General features: G+C 39.9%; 1 pseudogene; it reads right to left on the bottom strand.

Moving 5' to 3' along the window:
* Positions 1–6,930: 6,930 nt before the first annotated feature.
* LOC139734809 (uncharacterized) lies at positions 6,931–16,331 on the bottom strand (annotated as a pseudogene).
* Positions 16,332–19,792: the final 3,461 nt, after the last annotated feature.

Below are 19,792 nucleotides of genomic sequence, written 5' to 3'. Positions count from 1 at the left end.
ACATCTCTCTACATTCGCAGCGAAACATTGTGGATGACACCTTTCCCCTGGCCGCGTGCCATGCACTCACAACCGTCGAAGAGATCAGGGCCCTCGTTTCATAGAACTTGTTATCTGTGAAAAGTTGTAATAGTTGTTATAAGCTACTGAAATCCCTGCATCTGACTGGCTGAGAGAAATTTTGTCACAGAAATGTGACAGTTGTCACTGATAACAAATTTTATGAAACGGGACCATGTGCAACTGCCTTTGTAGGATCTTATTCAGGATATTCCGGATGATTTTCAGACTCTTACGTTTGAGCATGTATGAATTTGCTGTACTGGGTACAGAATTTGAAAATTCATGCAGACTGGGATAAGGAATAAGAATGTTTAAGGAATCACAACAAATCACAATGAGGGCGAATGGGACATAGCAGCTTTACGTATTAAATAAGAATGCAAGTTTGGTGCTCAAAGAAGCAGAAAAAAGAAAAAAAACATGCATAATTTCTAGGAGGGGGAGAACTTGTCAAACAAGTAGTATTGTAATGGAATTGATCCGATACATTATTGGAATATGACTCTGCTACGTCATCATCCTTTTTCAGTGCATAATGTTTTGGGTTTTTACAATATTGGTTTCTCTGCTCAAGGACGACAATATATTCAAAGGTGTAAACAAAGCACTGTCGATTTACGTGTTATAAGATTATGATGTGAAATTATATAAACCACCTGGGATGTCCCTTAAAGGGGATGGCTAGTAACTGAGCAGTGGGAATCAGTGGGAATGCTGGGGATGATTGTTCCAATTCTTGTGGGATTCATTTAAGAATACATTTGTTTATTTATATATCTATTTTTGTGTGAAAATTATATGCTTCAGAACGGTCTCATATTCAAGTAACGTGCAGTTTAATGCCCCGTCACTGTACAGACATGCTAGCCTGGAAACATTAAACTGCACATTACTTGAATATAAGACCATTCTGAAGCAAATAATTTTCATACGACAACAGATATATAATGAACTCTTAAATGAATCCCACAAGAATTGGAACAGTCATCCCCCAACATTCCCACTGATTCCCACAGATCAGTTACTAGCCATCCCCTTTAAACGTCTATTTCATAGTCTGCATTTTAGTAGTAGGTACATGTATAGCAATGTGTTACTCCCACTGAAAGGCCATTTTAGAAGACAATGAAGATAATAAATACATGGACTGAAAAACAATGGTCGGGCGAACAAAAAAAAATTGACATAGAAACAAAAGTGAAGCGACTACACTTGAGAAAAGCAAAGTTCGGAGACGCCGCCATCAACTGTGATGGTTAAAGGCATTATTTACCATTTGCAAAAGAAACAAAAATCCTGCATTAGTGCATTAAAATCGTTCTAAAATGTGAGTTAGGGATAGAAACAACCACTGTAAAAATTTGAATCCGTATAATCGATGTTAAGTATTGTTAAATACACAAAATGTGGACAATAGTTATAACAAAAATGTTTCCAGACTTAAGCGTCTACAGTTAAGGTTTAATGAGAAAAATACTGATATCTCCTTATATTTTAGGCTTTATTGCAAACATTTTATACGGTAGGATGTTTTGCGATACAATAGACCTCACATATTATGCATCAATGTGATATCTTGATTTTTTTTTTTTCAATCACTGCTCCCAAAAGTAAACAGGACCTTCAAGATGGAAGTCGGGATAGATGATATCACAGAGAGATATAGAAAAACGGAGAAAGAGAGAAGGGGGAATAGAGAGAGGTACCATGCAGAGGCAGGACTACAAGACGAAAAAAGGTCAGAGATTAGTTACAAAGAGTTTCCATTGAACAAGAGATTTAGCTTGACAATGGTGATGGTATAAGATCGTACCTAAACGACTGAAGAGCCCTCATTCAACTGTTTCTCTCAGAGATGCTGTGAAAGAGCAAATAATAAGCAAGTAGAACGACCGTGTGAATACCGACACTAAAGACTTTGTGCCCGAAAGTTTTGTACCGTTGTAGGATATGTCCTTCTTCTTGTGAGGATGGTAAGATTTGTCCATTGTAAGAATAAAGTCCTTCTTTGTAGGATACATGTACTATTAGTAACAAGCAGTGTTTCGCATGTAAATGGTATAATAACATGGTGCTAGCAAAGAGGTACTGTGGACGAGCTCCTCCTTGGGGCTAGTAATCGAGCAATCATAATAAGGTGTGCCCCTGCCATTCTCCAAGCATGGATCTACTACGAACTATGAACGGAGGTCTTTCTTTTATCCCGTCATCACCGCTGCCAGCTGATTATGTGCATCTTGATGAGAGTACATTCAGATGATTTGACAATGACAATGACAATTGTGTAATCACGCATCGTCACTGACAAAAGAACCGTTTCCCTCATTTCGGCCTTATTTGGCTGAGGTGCCTTTCGAGACTCTATTGCCTTTGAATAAACACCGATGATGAGGAGCAGCAAACGTTATAATAATATGTCAAATTTGTGTCACAAAATGAGTAATTACGGAAGTGGACACTTGTGGACACGCATTTAACGTTACTTAATGGTGAGACATAGGTGTTATCTACCGTTACTGTCCATGTTTTCTCTGAAACACTGCACGAAAGATATAGGGAAAAATGAGATTGCAAATCACAATGAACTTGCCGAAATATTTGCTTTCTCTTATAAAGTACGTGCATTTCGCAAATGAAATTGGCTGAGCGATGATTTCCAAATTCACACTACAACTGCACTTGCATTTTCTTGATTAAGATAGAGTTATCATCTTCTGCGCATACGGTTTTTAGATTTCTCAAAGCGCGTTTGTTTTCATCCAGGCTGACAATCGGTGGTCGTGATGAGATCAAAGCACGAAAGTATGTATAAAAATGTTAATGTGACGCTTTTGGGAGAAACGTGTGTTTGAATAAATTAACGAGCGATGTATGTCCATGTGTAGTAGGTCCATGCTCCAAGTATAGGGAACCTGGATGATATCCATGGGCACCTTTATTGAATAACCAAAGTATACTTATTGCATTGACCGATCAAACCCGTTGCACAAGTGATAGCGTAAGAAACCCACGTGGACACCCATATGAAGCTATTGGTTGTGCGCCCCACCCTCTCCTTTTATCGGCATCTTGCAACCAATCACATTCTGCACCTTGCTCGAAGTACTTGGTTGATGTCGTAAGGCTGCGTTTACATAGAAGTATACTATTCGGGTATAAAGTGCGCGTTTTCGAGGGCACGCGAATAGCTTGAATCGAACGATAGGATTTCCTAACACCGGGTCACATAAGAGGGCACTATTCGAAAATGCCGAATAGCTGCGTATATAGTGGGAATCGCACTTGTTCGATTTTCGCGCAGCGTATACCAACCTATTCGGGTGTGACCGCCGGTGTTCGTATGGTGAATGTATGCTCTGGTTAAACAGTTAAAGGTAAGTATGCAAATTCATACGATTTCTTGGTACTCACTTTATTGGAATTGCATAGCACATGCCATTATATCTAAGTTATCCAGCACTTCAGGGTTACTATGTCAAATGACCCACGTAGCCCCACCCCCCTTTTTTTAACTGAAAGAACAACATTACATTCTATGTGATTTATGTGGGCTCTGCATTTTTTTCCTTTTTTTTGACCTTGAAATGATTGAAGAAGGTCAGAAGGGCAGGTTAGTTGTGTAGTTATGTGGAAAAACAAGTTTTCTTTTATTCTTTTTACACAAATTAACTTCAAGAAGGAAAAATCGTACTGTCATACATTTATATTCGGATGAATGAATAAAAAATAACAGAAATAATCTATCTATCTAAACATGTATTTCAAAATAATTTTTCATGTGTTTTGCTTTCAGACATCTTGCCACCCGATCATCGCTTGCGTCGATGTCAGCACCATTTCACATGTCCACAAATAGGCCTAGATGAGAAGTTTTTGTTTTGTTTTTTAAACTACATGCGGATGTCATACAACAGCTACAAGAGTCCGAAGTATCCATTTTGACGGCGCCAAAAGAAAGTATAGGACGCGCGTGCTATCTTATATGGATGAACCGCCTGCCCGTATAGCGTATACCGAATAGCGAATAGCGAGTAGCGATTACAGTATATCGTATACCGTATACTTCTATGTGAAAGCTATACGTATATGCACCAACTCAGGTTATCGAGACCATTCAGAATCTTTATTCGCAGAATTAAAAACACTTAAGGTAAATGACATAATTTTTTTTTCCAAAACTCACTCTTTATGTTCCGCTTACATAATGGTCAGTTGCCATCTTATTTTTACTCACTATTTCAATTAAACAAGGACATACATTCTTATCCAACAAGACGATCTGATAAGTTTCATTTATATAATCCCAAAACAGTGATGGCTCCGAAATCTGTCAGACACACCGGACCCGATGTTTGGAATTCTCTTCCTTCTGAAATTCGGAGTTTAAAGACCATGTATTCTTTTAGGAAAGCTGTAAAAACAATGTTGTTTTCTGGATATCAGTAATTCCATTGTCATTGTTAATGTATTATACACGAAATTCTTTCGCAGAAATATCGACGCATTTAATCTATTATGTAATAATAATTATGTAACTGACCATGACCTGTATCAACTGTTCATCTGTACCTCGGTGAGAAAATATTTTGTCATGCCTTGCTAATCAGTGATACGCTAGTGATTTCATTTTGTATAAACCTTTAGTGAAAGCAGACAAACCTCTTCTTTCCCTTTCTCCTTTCAACTATCCTCATCCAAGTCATCCCTCCCTCCTATTCCCCTTCCGATGTATATTATAATATTACAGTATATGTTATGCTACGGGGGCTGCACGCAAATCAAGCAACGTTTATGCTGCAGCCCCTCTGTATTATTCATTGTTGTATATTTTGTTGTACTCTTGCTGTACATTGTACAAAGGCAATGAAGAAGAAAATGCAACTTATATTTATGTTTGTATATGAATGTGTATGTACAATGATGATACAGAAACCAATAAGTCAAATCAGATAAAATCAAACGTAGCCTCACGGTAGCTTTTGTAGAGGAGCCCAAAAGTCACCGCAATGGTTGCTCTACATAGAATGAAATCTTACGGACTCGCCTATACCCGACCTCGATCAAGGGCATGAAATCAGTTACACAGCTGACGAGTTCGAGTAGCCCAAGCAAAACTCTTTTCTTGTGTGTCAATACCCTTCTGAAGGGTGGCCGTAAGAGCCACTTGACCACGTTGACAGCCCCGAATACGCAAATCGAAGGCGGGGTCCTTGAAAGCAATTAGAATCAGAAAGATGGACTTCCGCTCTTCTCAATAAACAGCAGCCGCGATCTTCGTGACAACAAACAACGAATGGAGATAGAAGAATCTTCCAATGAAGACTGACGAACAAATTTATTCCTGGAGAGTTCTAGTTGTCAATACTGAAAACTGCCGAAGAATAATTATGACAGAATCCTCATCAGCGAGGGGATGCCCTATATACCCTGAAAATGATTCCGTTTAAAGCAAATCTGTTAACCACGTATATGCCGGTACGCCAAGCGGAGAGACTTTTCGGCTATGCTATCAAAAGGGATCACTACCCGTCGGCAGGGGAGGGGTGGGGACTAAGATTCCTTGGCACTGGTTAAAATAAACTCTTCTTAAATCAGAAAGAGCAGTTCCATCTCATGCATGAGATGCCGACCTTTTCTTTGAAAGGTTTAGGAATAACCTTTCTCGCCCTTCAAAATCTAGGCACCGGTGAAGTACCCCTAACAGTGGATTAACGATCCGTGTTGTCGACAAACCGGTGCTAATCTGTTCTTCATTATGAATAGGTAGCTGCTTGTCAGCACGCAATCATAGAAGCCACAAAATCCGTCATTGTGCAGTGAACTTGGATAGCAATAGAGAAGCGATTAGGGAAAAAAGGGTGGTGACCCCTCCGAAAACTATCAATGTCTGTCAATTCCACTGCAAATTTGAGAAAAGAAGGCTTAGTTGGTCCGTTATTACCCTGATTGTTGTTGCCTAGATTAGCGACAAGTTCGCTCATCCGGTTCGTCCTTCCCCCCTCGGAGACTAGTAGAGGTGGACTGGTCCGCGATGCCTCGAATCTGGGTGTGCAAATCTATATGCCTCGGTCAAGAGCATTGTATTGCATTTTCAAAGAAACCGTGATGATACAGAGGACTCATCCACTGTATAAGAGGGGGAGAAAGTTGGAGATTTAAGGAGGTGGGAATGAGGGGGGAAAAGACAGGAGGTGAAATGTTGTATCTCAAGTGGAACAAACACTAATTTGGCGTCCATTTTTGTCTGCAAGTATCATGTTATTTCTCTCCATAAACTTTCAACATTCGTTGAGTTTTTGTGGGAACAGGAGAATGTCTCATCTACTCACAGAGCACAATTAAACGTTTCGGCAAATGGGGCTGCCGTGACCTCCTGGAGCATGGTGTAAAGGCACACACCTTTCCGGGCAAGCCTTGCGTGTGATTTGCGGAGAACATGCGGCTGCCCAGAGATTCCCAGCAGATGGCTCTCACATGACAGTACAGTGCACGTATCTCGCCCGTAGTCGCCCGTAGGTGCGCACGCAAATCCGAGTTTTGCATAATGTCTTACTTGCTGGACGCGTGCTACTTAAGTTGCGGGTATTCTGTGTGACCTATATGTCAGGCGCGTGGGGGCGTGGGCGCCGGCTGACAACTCAGTGATGGGATTCCTCAGTCTGAAGGAATATTTCTCTTTTTTTTTTTGGCAGAGGTTCCAGAGAATGTCATAATCCTGGCCCCAGCTGACTCTCAACTAACCAGCAGAAAGGCAGTAACTGACCCTCAACATGTACGCGGGTTAACTGCCTGTGACTTACGGCAGCTACGGGCCTCCTACTGGTGTTCTGCGTCTTCTCAACTCCCTATATCACTATAGATTCTGTTTCAGATGCCAGGAACCTGGGCGGAGTTTGCAGATGTGCCTAATGAGTAGAACCCGAACAAACAACGAAGCAAATAACCAACAGGGCAGAAGCAAAGTATTGGACATGGGGGCATTTTCAATGTTGTTTCTTTATATATTATATATATAGTGCATGAGGCTGAATGCACTATAACAATATATAAGCACCGACAAATTCTGAATTTGTCCCGAAGGCCAGTTATATTCAATGAGGCCGCAGGCCGAATTGAATATAACTGCCTGAGGGCAAATTCAGAATTTGGAGGTGCTTGTATTGTTATAGTGCAAGAAGAACTCATGCACTATGTGTTATATAAAATAGCATACATACCCAGGTGAATTATAACAATAGGTAGAAATAGGGAAGTCCAGATCACTTACCAATACCAGTTTCTTTCAAGCTGTGTAGACAAAATCCGGAAGTAACAGTAGAAACCCTTAACAGTCAACAGTTAACACGTAATTAACGCTCTGGAACACCGAACACAAGATCCAAACGTGAAATTCCATAATGGCATAGTTCTAGGCCTATAACATGAGACCATGCCCATCACATCGTCATTGAGTTTGTTCGTTTACTTCTGATAATAAATTTTGACTTTGCATCCATGAAAATGAAGTTGCTGGTGAGTACTTATGTTGGAACTGATGTTGATAGGAGAAGTGTGGGGTGACGCGAGTCCAGCCGTAACGTTAGGACTAGATGTAGGCGTAGATCTGCGAGCGACAGAGCTAACGTTAGTAGTACTAGTAGTAGGAGTAGGACCAGGTCTAGGCGCAACCGGATTCAAGCACGTGCTTGTGGCAGGCATTGTAGGCGTCGACTGGACCCGAGAAATGGTCAAACTCATTCGTCGCTTTTGATCTTCCTCAACTCGAGAATAATGCTTTATGCTTGTCTCAGATTTGTGTCCGGAGATTGCCATTATATGGCGTGCTTCGAATCCAGCATTATCGAGTTTGTGAATTGAAGTTGCCCGAAGGCAATGGTTGGTATACACTTTAGAACAATGCGCTTCAGCAGTAATCGACGACATTTTGTTCGCAAGAGTATTCACACCTACGGGAGAATTGTCGTACCATGGATGGCCAGGCCTTGTGGTTGCTTTTGGTCGTTGCCACAGTGCATCACAGTGTGGATGTAGGTGTGAGACATATTTCACGAAAGATTCAACGGGGCAGTCATCCTTATGGGTCTCATACATACGACCTTGTTGACTTTGTTCGTCGTCAAGCCCTTCCCCACGGTGATTCTTGGTTTTCATGTCTCTAGCCAGATACACATACCTTTGATTCGAAGAGTCAGTTGTGACAGCAAAATCTCCCTTGTTCATGTTGCGGAGATTTTCTCTTCCCCTGTTGCAGAAATGCAACATTAGATCTAAGAAAACCTTATTCTGGAGACCCCTTGGTGTCGTAGGTGAGACGGCAGGTGAAGATTTGATTTTTGACATATCTTCGTCGGTGATAGGGTCCTTATGCCGTACGGATCCTTTCCCAGCCTCTTTCACTTTGTGTAGCACAGCTTTAAACATATCATTGCACCTTTGAAGTCACCATCGCTACAAATGTTTACGTCAAGCGTTTGTTGAAAGTGTCGCTGAAGACCATAACGAAGTGTGATCAGAGAGCGCTTAGCGTATAGTTCCCCATTTCCCCTACGCACCTCCGCGTAAAATGTACGCAGAAAGCGGCACAAGTCCTGGGCTGACTTGCTTTCAACATCCGTCAGGCTCAGAAGAAGTGCGGGAAAACCCTCAGCTGAAGGAGCTAACCTGGAAGTGGCACCAGAAATAAACTATCATAAACTCGGCCTCCTACTTTTAAAAACGTGGCACCGGCCGTGAGCAAAACAAGACAAAAAATTTGCATTTCCATCTGGGGTTAAACACCCTGCTCTTTGCGATGAATGAATAAAGCGGGATCTGTTACTTGCATGAGTTGTGACCCTCTCATACACGGGACCACCATTTTATGTCCTGTCCGAGGAACAGAGTGTTTTACCTCTTGCTAGAGGGATGATTATACTCAACATTACTCAGTCCAGACTCGGGTTCGAACCCGAGGATCGTGAGGCAGACGCGCTACCGACTGAGCCAACTCACCGTCCTGTCGGGTCTGCCTGCATCTTCATGTGTGAACTCGCGACTGAAAGAGTTCGGAGGGAAAACGTGATCGTGAGGGTTATAAAGAAGACTTAATGCTCTTGTCATTGCTCTGTAATCATGGCCACAGGCGGCTAAGCGTGCAACATTGACTTTCATGTCAGCCCCATTGTAGAATTCAATCAGAACAATAAGAACAATGAACATGACTTTCACTTGTGATGTTGGAGGTGATAATTTTTTATAATGATGATGATGATGATAGTAATTATGGTTATGATGATGATGGTAATAATGGTGATGATGATGATGGTGATGATTGTGTGATGACAAGGATGAAAGTCGGTGAAGGTTGAGTGTCTACGCAAATTGATGGTGATGTTAAGAATAGAAGATGAGGAGGGGACAAAATGTTACGGTGGCACATACTGACATCCTACGATGAAGGGTGTTGAGATAAATTCAATAAAATCGTAAGTTATTACGATCATTGGGGATTTGATAGTGATGTTAATGATCAAAGCAAAACTAGAAGGAGCAGAAAGTGTTGGAAGTTGTATCACAGGGCATGTAGGAAATTTATGATAGTAATAGTGTGCTGAAGATTAGGTCCTATCATCTTGTAAAGAGACTGATGTTTCACCCTGGATTCATCCCGCAGAATGTGCATGGAATAGGGATTTCATCACGCCAGTATAACATCGTGAAATGTATATACTAAACAAGAAGGCTGTGGTAAAGTTACAGGAGCGTAATACCGGGTGAGTCCCGCGAGGTTATACAGGAAATAGTTTCACAGAGGATCAAGTCACTCGGAAATCCAAATTCAATAATTTCTCAGTTTTGTTTAGAATCAGCACAGTGGCAAGAGTATCAGCGATACAATTATAATTTACACGTGTCTTGAAATAGCATTAGAATAGTAGCCCAAAAGGGTATCATAATTAATTCAATACAAAAAAAAAATCAACCATTCTAAAGAAATCTGAACACCTTTCTGCAAGATAAATGTTCAGGTTGGGCAAAAGCATACCAGTAGATCATAATGGTGCGTTAGTGAAGTTATTTTCTTATACACATCCTCCGCACATCGGTTCACCCATGCAAGGCAAAATCAATGGCTGATCGAATCGAGTGTTCTAGTCTGAATTACAAGTGAGGGGCTCGCTTTGCTTCCAGTGTCACAAAGAATCAATTACCAAGACAAAGGTCATAGGCGTTACCCTCTACCTGTCGCCCCTGTTTCGGAAGATGTGCAAATCTTAATCCCTCTCACCTGATACTATCGCCGCTTGATCTTTCAGCTTCTTCGGGAAGCTTTGATTACTCGCAGTCAGTAGGAAGAAAGAAAGTATACAAACAACAACAAAACGAGAGGAAAATTGCGCAACAGTGTCTAGAAAGGTACCAGCTCGTGTTAGGGCGTGTTCAGCCTACTTTGCCACTATTCGTGGGGACGGTGTAGTCATTTTGTATGTTTGTTGTTTCGTTATTGTTCTTAATGTAATTATCAATGTGAATAGATATGCGTCACAGCGTACAAAACGTCTATGCGTAGAAGGAGTAGATGATGAAAGTATAGTGGTTAAGGTCACACCCACAATTATGAGAGCTTCGGTTTGAAGAGGTCGTGAACAACAAACAAATGCCGAGCTCAAGTGCTCTTGTTATTTGAAAGCCGTTAAGAATAGGGACCAGAATAATTTGCGAAGATTTTCTTGCCCCGTTGTTGGTTCTTTTTTGTAGTTGTGTTATTGTAGGTGTTGTTGTTGTTGTATTTTTGTCTGTTTGTTTGGTTTGTTGTTTTCCATATTTGTTTTTGTTTTCTAGGAGGAACGTAGAGGGGAAAGAAAATGGAACTGCGCTTACATGTGTGTAAGTTCAATAATAATAAAGTCTTATTTACCCAGGGTAGCCTCTTCAGTGTTACCACTGCTCTACCAGAGGGCCCTGCCATTATTATTATTACCCTAGCGTTGCCAGGTACCCATTTATACACCTGGGTCGAGAGGGACATGGTGGGTAAAAGCATCTTGTCCAAGGACGTAAGCACTGGGCGGGATTCGAACTCGGGTCCTCCGATCGGGAGTCGGGAGTCTTATCCACTACGCCACTGCGCCCCCACTATTATTGCGTACAGAAGAAGATTTTTGTTGTTGTTTTTTTGTTTGTTTTTTGTTCTTTTTAGTTTCTGCTGCTGTGCGACCATCATCCCTAAGGAACACCAGTTGCAGTAGTTGTGGTACCATCTCTGTTTGAGTAAGAATGTCATAACAAATTGTGAAGGATATGAAGTGTCGTTGTATTAGTAGCATTAGTAGCAGTGGAATTGCAGTAGAAGTAGTCGTAGCAGAAGTAATAGAAGTAGGAGAAGTAGTAGAAATAGTAGTAGTAGGCTAGTAGTACTTAAAATAGCAGAAATAGTAATAGTAGTAGTAGTAGTAGTAGTAGTAGCAGTAATAGTAGTAATAGTAGTAGTAGTAGTAGTAGTAGTAGTAGCACTAGTAATAGTAGAAGTAGTAGTAATATAAAAGTAATAATAGTAGCACAGTAGGTTTAGTAGCGGTATTAATAGTAGTAGTAGTAGTAGTAATAGTAGTAGTAGTAGTAGTAGTAGTAGTAGTAGAGTAGTATAAGAAGTGGTAGTAGTAATAGTAATAGAAGTAGTAGTAGTAGTAGTAGTAGTAGTAGTAGTAGTAGTAGTATTAGCAGTAGTAGTAGTAGTAGTAGTTTAGTATTAAGTAGGCCGCTTATAACCAATCGCTTAACTAGCTATGCTGTATTTTCTACCATCGGAATTTAAACAAAATGTACTCTTTTTGGTGAAGATACCCATGATGGCAATATGTAAATCAATGGCTTGGCAATGTTAGTGCATGGAAGTGCAGTGTGCTCAGATGTATTATTGAAGATTTCGTGCTTTGTTATTTTCTTATAGTTGTTTTGTTGCCTTATGTCATCACGTCTGAGCAATACACTTTTGTCTGCGGTTGAGCATGTATGAGTTTTGTTACCGCAAGGGAAAAACAAGGTTTTAATCGAAAACTTGTTTTTCTTCTGGAGGAGTGAAGGGAGAATTACAACATGCCTTTCATTGCGAAACACACACACACACACACACACACACACACACACACACACACACACACACTGAAAATTTGGATCAAATCTTGATAGTGAGTTTTCATCGGCAGTAATTAATAAAAAAAGCAATACACTCCTTAAAAGCAAGGATTGATAGGGAACCCAGCAATGTGTCAATAGGAAGAGTTCCTTCGAGCCTATACAGCAACAGATCCCCTATTTTCGTTATGAACCACAATAATGATCAGTCAAACCGTATTTTCCATTCACTGCACAAAATCTGAAATCTGATGCAACGGCGCGGCGATTCCAAGGTATATGTCACCTTTAGATAAACAGGTTACGCAAAGCTGTTAAGTACGGCTGAGTTTTCCTTCACTTTGTTCATGATTAACGGTTATATCTTTTATGAGACATAATAGCCATTGATCTCTGGTTCTCTGACATACTGGATTTTCCTTCGGCAAAATGAAGATTAATCGACGGTTTATCTACATGTTGAATTAGGACAGAGAGAGAGAGAGGAAAAAAATGATATTGGACATTTCGGGTGGAGAAATGAATGAACCACAGTCCGAAAGCAGAGTGGTGTCAATGACCAAGAATATATGTTTCTTTAATGTATCAAAATTCATGCATATTTCCTTTCCTATACAGCCTAGAATCAGAAAATTTCATCCACCTGCTACCCCCAATTAATTCCCTTATGCAAGAATGCTCCTAGCATCCACTCGTTGTTGTTAGGCAAGGCAAGCATGCAGCAAGCTCTATGGTTGTTAAGGCAAAAACATGCATATATTTTAAACCTTTTGCTCAGAAACGTTTATTCTGTGCACCTATCTTTATAAAATGTATATGGGAAAATATGTGCACACTAATTGTTGTTTCCGTGGTGCATATAATATGAATGACGCTTTGATATGTAAAACCAGTACATGGGCTTGGAATCCAGATGTCTTGCATTATTCTTGATGCCATGTCGAATGACCCTTTACAGGACAAGCTTCACAATTGCAGATAGCTGTTTATAATTTGTCGTTAAAGTTTGCACAATATTTGAACTATAAATTATTGCTCTACGTACGATTAAAGGGGTGTTCCACACTATTCATATAATTTCACATCATGTGTATAGTACATAAATCGACAATGCCTTTTATATGTTTATTGAATTTATTGTGGTACTAGAGCAGAGACACAAAAAGGCTGAAATACATCAATGTAATCCCCTTACCGAATGATTACAGTACCAACTGTTTGACAAGTTCACCTGTATAGAATTTATGTTTTTCGTCCATTTTTCATTCGCTCTGCTTCCTTGAACACCCAATCGTTCATTAAGATGTGAAGATGCTCTGACGTCATCCTCATTCATCTTATTCCTCGTCGCAATCACTGCAAAATCTGAAACTATACACCCAGTTTATCCAATATTGTTATTCAATCAAATCCAAAAGTCTAAAAATCAACAGGGGATCTCTTTTAATGGGCAAAGACGCTGTATTCTGCTATGGCATTACTCGAATATATTGCATTCATTGAGAACCATTTCATCTCGAGTCAAGCTGACCTTTGCCAGGCAGGCCTTATTGATTGTACGGTGTACGTTGTGGTTTTAGTCTCATTTTTATTTTCGAGGAACAGGAGCCAAACGGAAGTGGGGTTGCTAAATATTCAACAAGTCATTGAAGACAGCTTTTCTCAAAACATTTTCCCTTTGCCAAACTTCTGGCTGTATGTACCACACCCCTGCTTCCATGGTTGTCTGAGTACACAGTAAATCACACAAATCCCTAAAAAGCATGTAAGGGTCCTGTGTTGTAACGGGATGGTGATCATTTGGTCGATCTGTATGAAACCGTGAGCTGTGCATCAGATTGCTCTGTACAACTCGACATACTTACGAAATTCGTTAAAGAGCTTTATTATGACAAAAATCATGTGCAGTAATCATTCTTACATCCTCGTACTATGTTAACCATGACGACTGCCGGCATACAATAATGAGAAAAAGAAAAAAAAATCCACAACATATCTCCGTCATGAATAAAGTCACACGAAAACGAGGAACACGCGTTACTGCAAACACTAAAACATTCCATGTAAATAGGTGCCAAAGCATGCATAGTTGTATCTGTGTTTAGTGAGTGTATATTATGTGCGTGCGTATGTGAGTGCGTTTTTTGCACGTTTTTGATGCGTATGTGTGTGTGTGTGTGTGTGTGTGTGTGTGTGTGTGTGTGCGTGTTTGTCAGTATCGGGGGAGGGAGTAAAAACAGGGGAAGGAGTACATGTAGGATGATAAGAGTAGGAGTGGAGTCGAAGTGGGGGTAATTGATCGGCTTTAACCGATTGGTATAATAAAATAAATTATAAATTTTGTAATCATGGTAGTCTCATGTTGTACTGGGTATCTGTTTTCAGATGATGATGGAAAACATCTATAACCCTTTCTGTACAAAGGATTGGGGGCCGTATGTACAATACCACATGGTTTCTGTGCCAATCAGCACTAGAAGCGCACCAAGGGTTAACAGGGACTACAATCGAAATACAGCAATATACCGTCATGGGGAACGTGGCTCTATCATGTACAGAATCTAAGATGGCGTGCTGAGAGATTTATAGCATCTTTTTTTTCACCAATTGGAACAACACATTTTTTTTTTTTGTTCCGTAACTTTGGGTGAGTATAATAATGGGCATTTAAACCAAGTTTCGTGTACCGTTATAGTCTTACGCTAAAATTTGAGACGAATCATGTCTGTCACCATTTAGTGAAAAAAAGGTTTGAGACGTGAAGAGTTTACAGCCGACATCCATACAAATCTGTTATTCTCTGTCTGAACTTAGGCTCTTTGACCTTCTTACTTAAGAGGGACTAGCATTTGGACTATGTGGCCCTCATTCGGCTCATTCCGTTCCCATTGTTTGCACGGAACTTCACGCCGAGAAATCGAGACCGTTGACTATCTGGGGCTCGTTTGAATTACAAAAGGGAGTGTATGTGTGAGTGTGTGTATAGTCTTTATATACGGTGGAAGATAGTCAATACCACATGTGTGTGGCTTTGCTAAAGAATGTCGGTTTTGAATGGGCTGCGAGATGTGTCACAATTTGCAATGAAAGCTAGAAAGTGAGTCAGTCAATAAGACGAATCGAAGGATGCGATTGGTTCTCGCTTTCTGATTATTCTTTCGTCTCGTAATGCTAGAAACCGTACCAGGGCGTGGTCGAGGCAAGGTCCTACTGTACTCTATAAAGACGTAACTCAGCGAGAGGTGGCTCATACCTTTCACTGCGGCAAAGGTTTCGCGCCATTGTCTGGGCTGCTTAAAATATTGATAACAATCGGACTCACTACTTCAGCCTCGCTTGATGGTGCCCGCCCAGTCTTTTTTGTAACATCGGGCAGAACTGCATTGTTCTGCTCCTGAACTCCGAATTCGAGCAGCAAGCGACGCCCCGAGGTTCGGGCAAGCAGCTCCGCGCAGATCAACCGTGTCCTCCTTGCACACTTCAGTGCCCACCGCAAAAGGGTCTGGGCTTTCTCCTTTTTCGTTTCGCTCTCCTGGTCTAGTCGATCCAGGATATCGGGAGGTCTTTTCAGTGGTCGCCTGCCAAGCATCAGCTTCAGACGTGCCACGGAGGGACACAATCTCACCTTCCTTTGGAGCAGACTCCCTGGAACTGCTTCAACCTGTTGCGGGGAATGAGATGAAATAGGTCCTTGAAGTACAACTGTGTTTCGGGACCAAAGAGAGTGTGTGTTTTTTAAAGTTTTTTGGACAAGAAAAAGGGAACGGGAACCAAAGTCTTGTGCCATGGAGACAAGAGGAATTCTAGCTCTGTTGGGATGTATCCTCTTCATGCATATTGCCCATGCGCAAGGTAAGTCTTTTCACATGGGACGGTGTATAGAATGTGTGCGTGTGTTTGTGTGTGTGTGTGTGTGTGTGTGTGTGTGTGTGTGTGTGTGCTGTTGTAAAACGTGGTAAAATTCCGTGGTGCTTCCGACTCGTCGTGGGTGTGGTCGGCGATTGTCGGATGCGTTTTTGGTATTCGTGCGTTCCGCTGCCTGGCGGTCGTATTGGATGACCTTCTGCAAAGATGCCCAATTGAATATCTATTTTTTTTTTCTTACACGCTCATACCGTATGGACCAACGTCTTCTCTTTCTTGGTAAAAGCCATCCAAAATGAAAAAAAAAAAAAACAAGTACATTACAGTTGACTCACGTTATAACGAAGTCCTCGGGAAGGGCAGTAATGCCAGTATTCTTTCTTTATCATATCGAAATGTCGTTATAACCAAACAAATGAGCAATGGAATGAAATACCTGGATCTAGAGCAGACAATTTTGCGGTCTAAAATTTTCTTTCCTTGTTCGTTAAAACGGGAGTATCTTTACGTTGTATATGAAAAAAAAATATCTAAATCAAAAAAAAAATCTAAATTTAATTTGTAACGAACCGATATTCTCGAGAAAGATTCTAGAATGAACACGTATCATGACTGATTTAAAGTCTCTCTCTCTCTCTCTCTCTCTCTCTCTCTCTTGGTCAATAAATGTTAAGTTAGGTTTAGTAAGAGGATAGGAATTCCAGCAAGTAAATTCTATAAATTTAGATCTATCTAGACTAGAGTAGTATAAAATGAATGGTTAAAGCGTTTTTTTTTTTCTTTTTTTTTCTTTTTTAGTTGCTGGCCCAAAAGGAGCTCCTTTCGACTCCAAAGCTGCAAATTTGAGTAAAATTTCTGAAAATCTTGAAAAAAAAAGCAGCATTAAGTTTTGACATCCCGTGCAAAATGCAAAGTCGCAACCACGCGCAAAAAAGGAAAAAAAGGTTTTACATTCAAGTTTATTAGCTGGCGGTCGAATTTTTGACGGCGTTATGGTCGAATTTTGAGCGGCTTGCTTTATCTAATACATGGACCACACATCAGATCGGGCATAAAATCCTCTTTCCTTGCATCTTCTAACAATAATCAAATTTACTCCAGTAGGAATTTAATTCTTCACGCTCCGGCCGCCGTGTACGAATGACTTTTTCTTTGAAAATTCCCACATAAACGGCTGAAAATGGTCAGTGCTGCTTTTCTGTGTGCGGATTTGACTTTTATTCTTCACTGTATTTCATTTTCTGAGCTCGGTAGTGACAATACCAGGTAATTAACACATTCCTTGTCTTTTTCCCTAAATAGAACGAAATAGATCATAAGGCGGAACGGCTGACCGTCGTAAGCATGGTGATTACTGAAAACATTACCATGGTAACTATTTAAAATTTTACTCTCATTTGGAAGTAACTGAAAGAAAGTTCTTGCGATAGAGTGGCATTGTCACGTCCAAGTCTTTTATAAATTAGATAGGTCTAAATATCTAGGGTAATCAATCCAGTTTGCGGCAGGGCCTTTGTATTGTACTTCGGTTTTGTTTAGTTTTTCTACTCATGAGGAGTAATTTGATTAAGAGTCCCAAGACCTGAATATAGAGCTTATTAATTGTCCTCTTAAATAGATTTAGATTTATATTTATGAAAAAGAAACTTGGGAAAGAGTTCTTTTTTTTGTACCCCTCTAGATTAGCTTAAACGTATCCTTCTGAGCGTAGGCGTAGGACTCGGAATCTTAACCTCACATGTGTGGTGACTTGTTCCGCTAATGTGCACTAGTCTATAGTATAGATTGCGAAAGGAATGCAGAAATTTTTGTGATCGAGTGACCTTGTGTAAATGTGAAGTGAAGCTTTCTTAATCAGACACATATGGGTGAAAACTTTGAACGATGTACAATTGGCCATTTTCGGGCTTTTCGATATTCAAACCCTTGTAAAATTGTCACCTGGGGGTGTTTTTCATGGTTTTAGGTATCATTAAATTGGTAGGGGAGGGTTGTACCTTTCAGAAAATATATACTTTGTAGTGTTCTTACTGCATTTTCTTTAAAAAATAATGCCTTGAAGCTGAAAAAATTGACAAAAATGTATATTTTGGGAAAAAATCCAAGAATCACACGTCGTAATTTTTGTTCTAATGCAATTCTACAGCTTTGTTTTTCCTCGTAAGACCACACACTTCAACTATTTAATCAAGTACTTCTGCCATGAACGTGTGTAGTATTTATCTTATCAGGAAACGCTGAATTCACTTATGTCTGAAAAAGAACGTCTCAGAATGAATTATCTTTTCCTCGACGCCAAAAATTCAGGATGACTATGAAAACATGTAAGGCCATATTTATTCAGCGTCTTATCCATACTACCATTCCATCAAAATTTGTGAGTGAGCTGTGTGAAATAATCGTGTGGTGGCTCATTAAAGAAAATTATACTAAATAACCATCAGAGATGTTCAGTTGTTTAATGGTGTCATTAATGAAAGTGGATTATGCTTGAGATAAAAAGTGGTTATCAGTATGTCAGTGTGAGCCAGGCGACTATGATGATTGGCAACTTTAGTAGCATACTGTCCACAAAAATGAGTTTTGGTTGAAAACCCGAATTGGCGAATGTCTCTGATCAAAACGAATGTCCCTGATTGAAAGTCTCTGAAGGGATATTCCCTCATCTGAAACTTTCGCACTGCATGATACTTTATTTGCGTGCTTATTTTACGCACTGACGAGCCATCCTGGAATCGAGTCAGCACAGTTCAACGACAGATATGCCCACAAATCTTGAAAATGTGAGTAATAACAAAAACTTTCCTGGTGTTTTGGCCGATTTATTAGAATTATTATTCCGTAGATTTGCCAATCAGTATCATTTGTGAAATTATGTATTTTGATCTTTGGATTAGAGGTAAATTAAAAAAGGATAGACAGTAAATATGTAAGAATCTGCACGAAAATCAAAGACCGCACGTCTCTGAGCAAAATGAAAAACGTCTCTGAAAATTACTGTTTCATGAAATAAAGACATCCACTAAACAAATTATGAGAACATTAAAGTAAATTTATGTCTGGATGGGCTCAGATAGTATAATAGGAACAAGTAGAACCAAGTTAACACGGGCGTGTTGTAATATTAAGAAAAATGAAGCTTCCTGAAAGATGTTCAAAATATGTAAAAGAGTTTCAAATTTAAGATTTTCTGTTGATTGAGCGAGTGTAAACACATTGCCAGGACAGAAAGTGTGTTTTATGACTAGTAATAGGTCAATAGTTTATGATTATTATGTAGTAGTCACTTTAGTTTACATATTTTTTGTGAGAGAGGCAGAAATGTAAGAAAAACAGGTTTAGGTCAGAGACGTTCTCTGAACAAATAGGATCTGCTCTCAAACCAATATCAATGACCCACCATGGCGAATTGGTGCCTATGTTTGTAGCACATTGGTTCTTCAATCCAAATATAATGCCAATATCTTGTAAAAATCAAACCCATTAAGTGCTGATAAGCAAAGATGTTTACGTCAGAGACGTTACATTGAACGTTTTACACATTTTCAACTACTACAATAAGGAGTAGATCTTTCATTATTCCACAGTATATGGCCCTCGTATACATACATCGTTCTAGGTAATTTACGCAATCTAAAAACAATGTTGATTTTATAATTTTGATCAGAGACGTTCATTTGTGCGTACATTGTTCTTCCAGTGCATGATAAATTTATTTTAATATCATTTTAACTCTATCTTTTTTTCTTAC

The sequence above is a fragment of the Diadema antillarum genome, unplaced genomic scaffold (genome assembly GCF_040938485.1).
Source record: "Diadema antillarum isolate AM-2024a unplaced genomic scaffold, OU_Dant_1.0 seq00000547_RagTag, whole genome shotgun sequence".
Lineage (NCBI taxonomy): Eukaryota > Metazoa > Echinodermata > Echinoidea > Diadematoida > Diadematidae > Diadema > Diadema antillarum.
The sequence above is the reverse complement of the archived record's forward strand: the minus strand, read 5'-3'. Positions and strand labels throughout refer to the sequence as shown.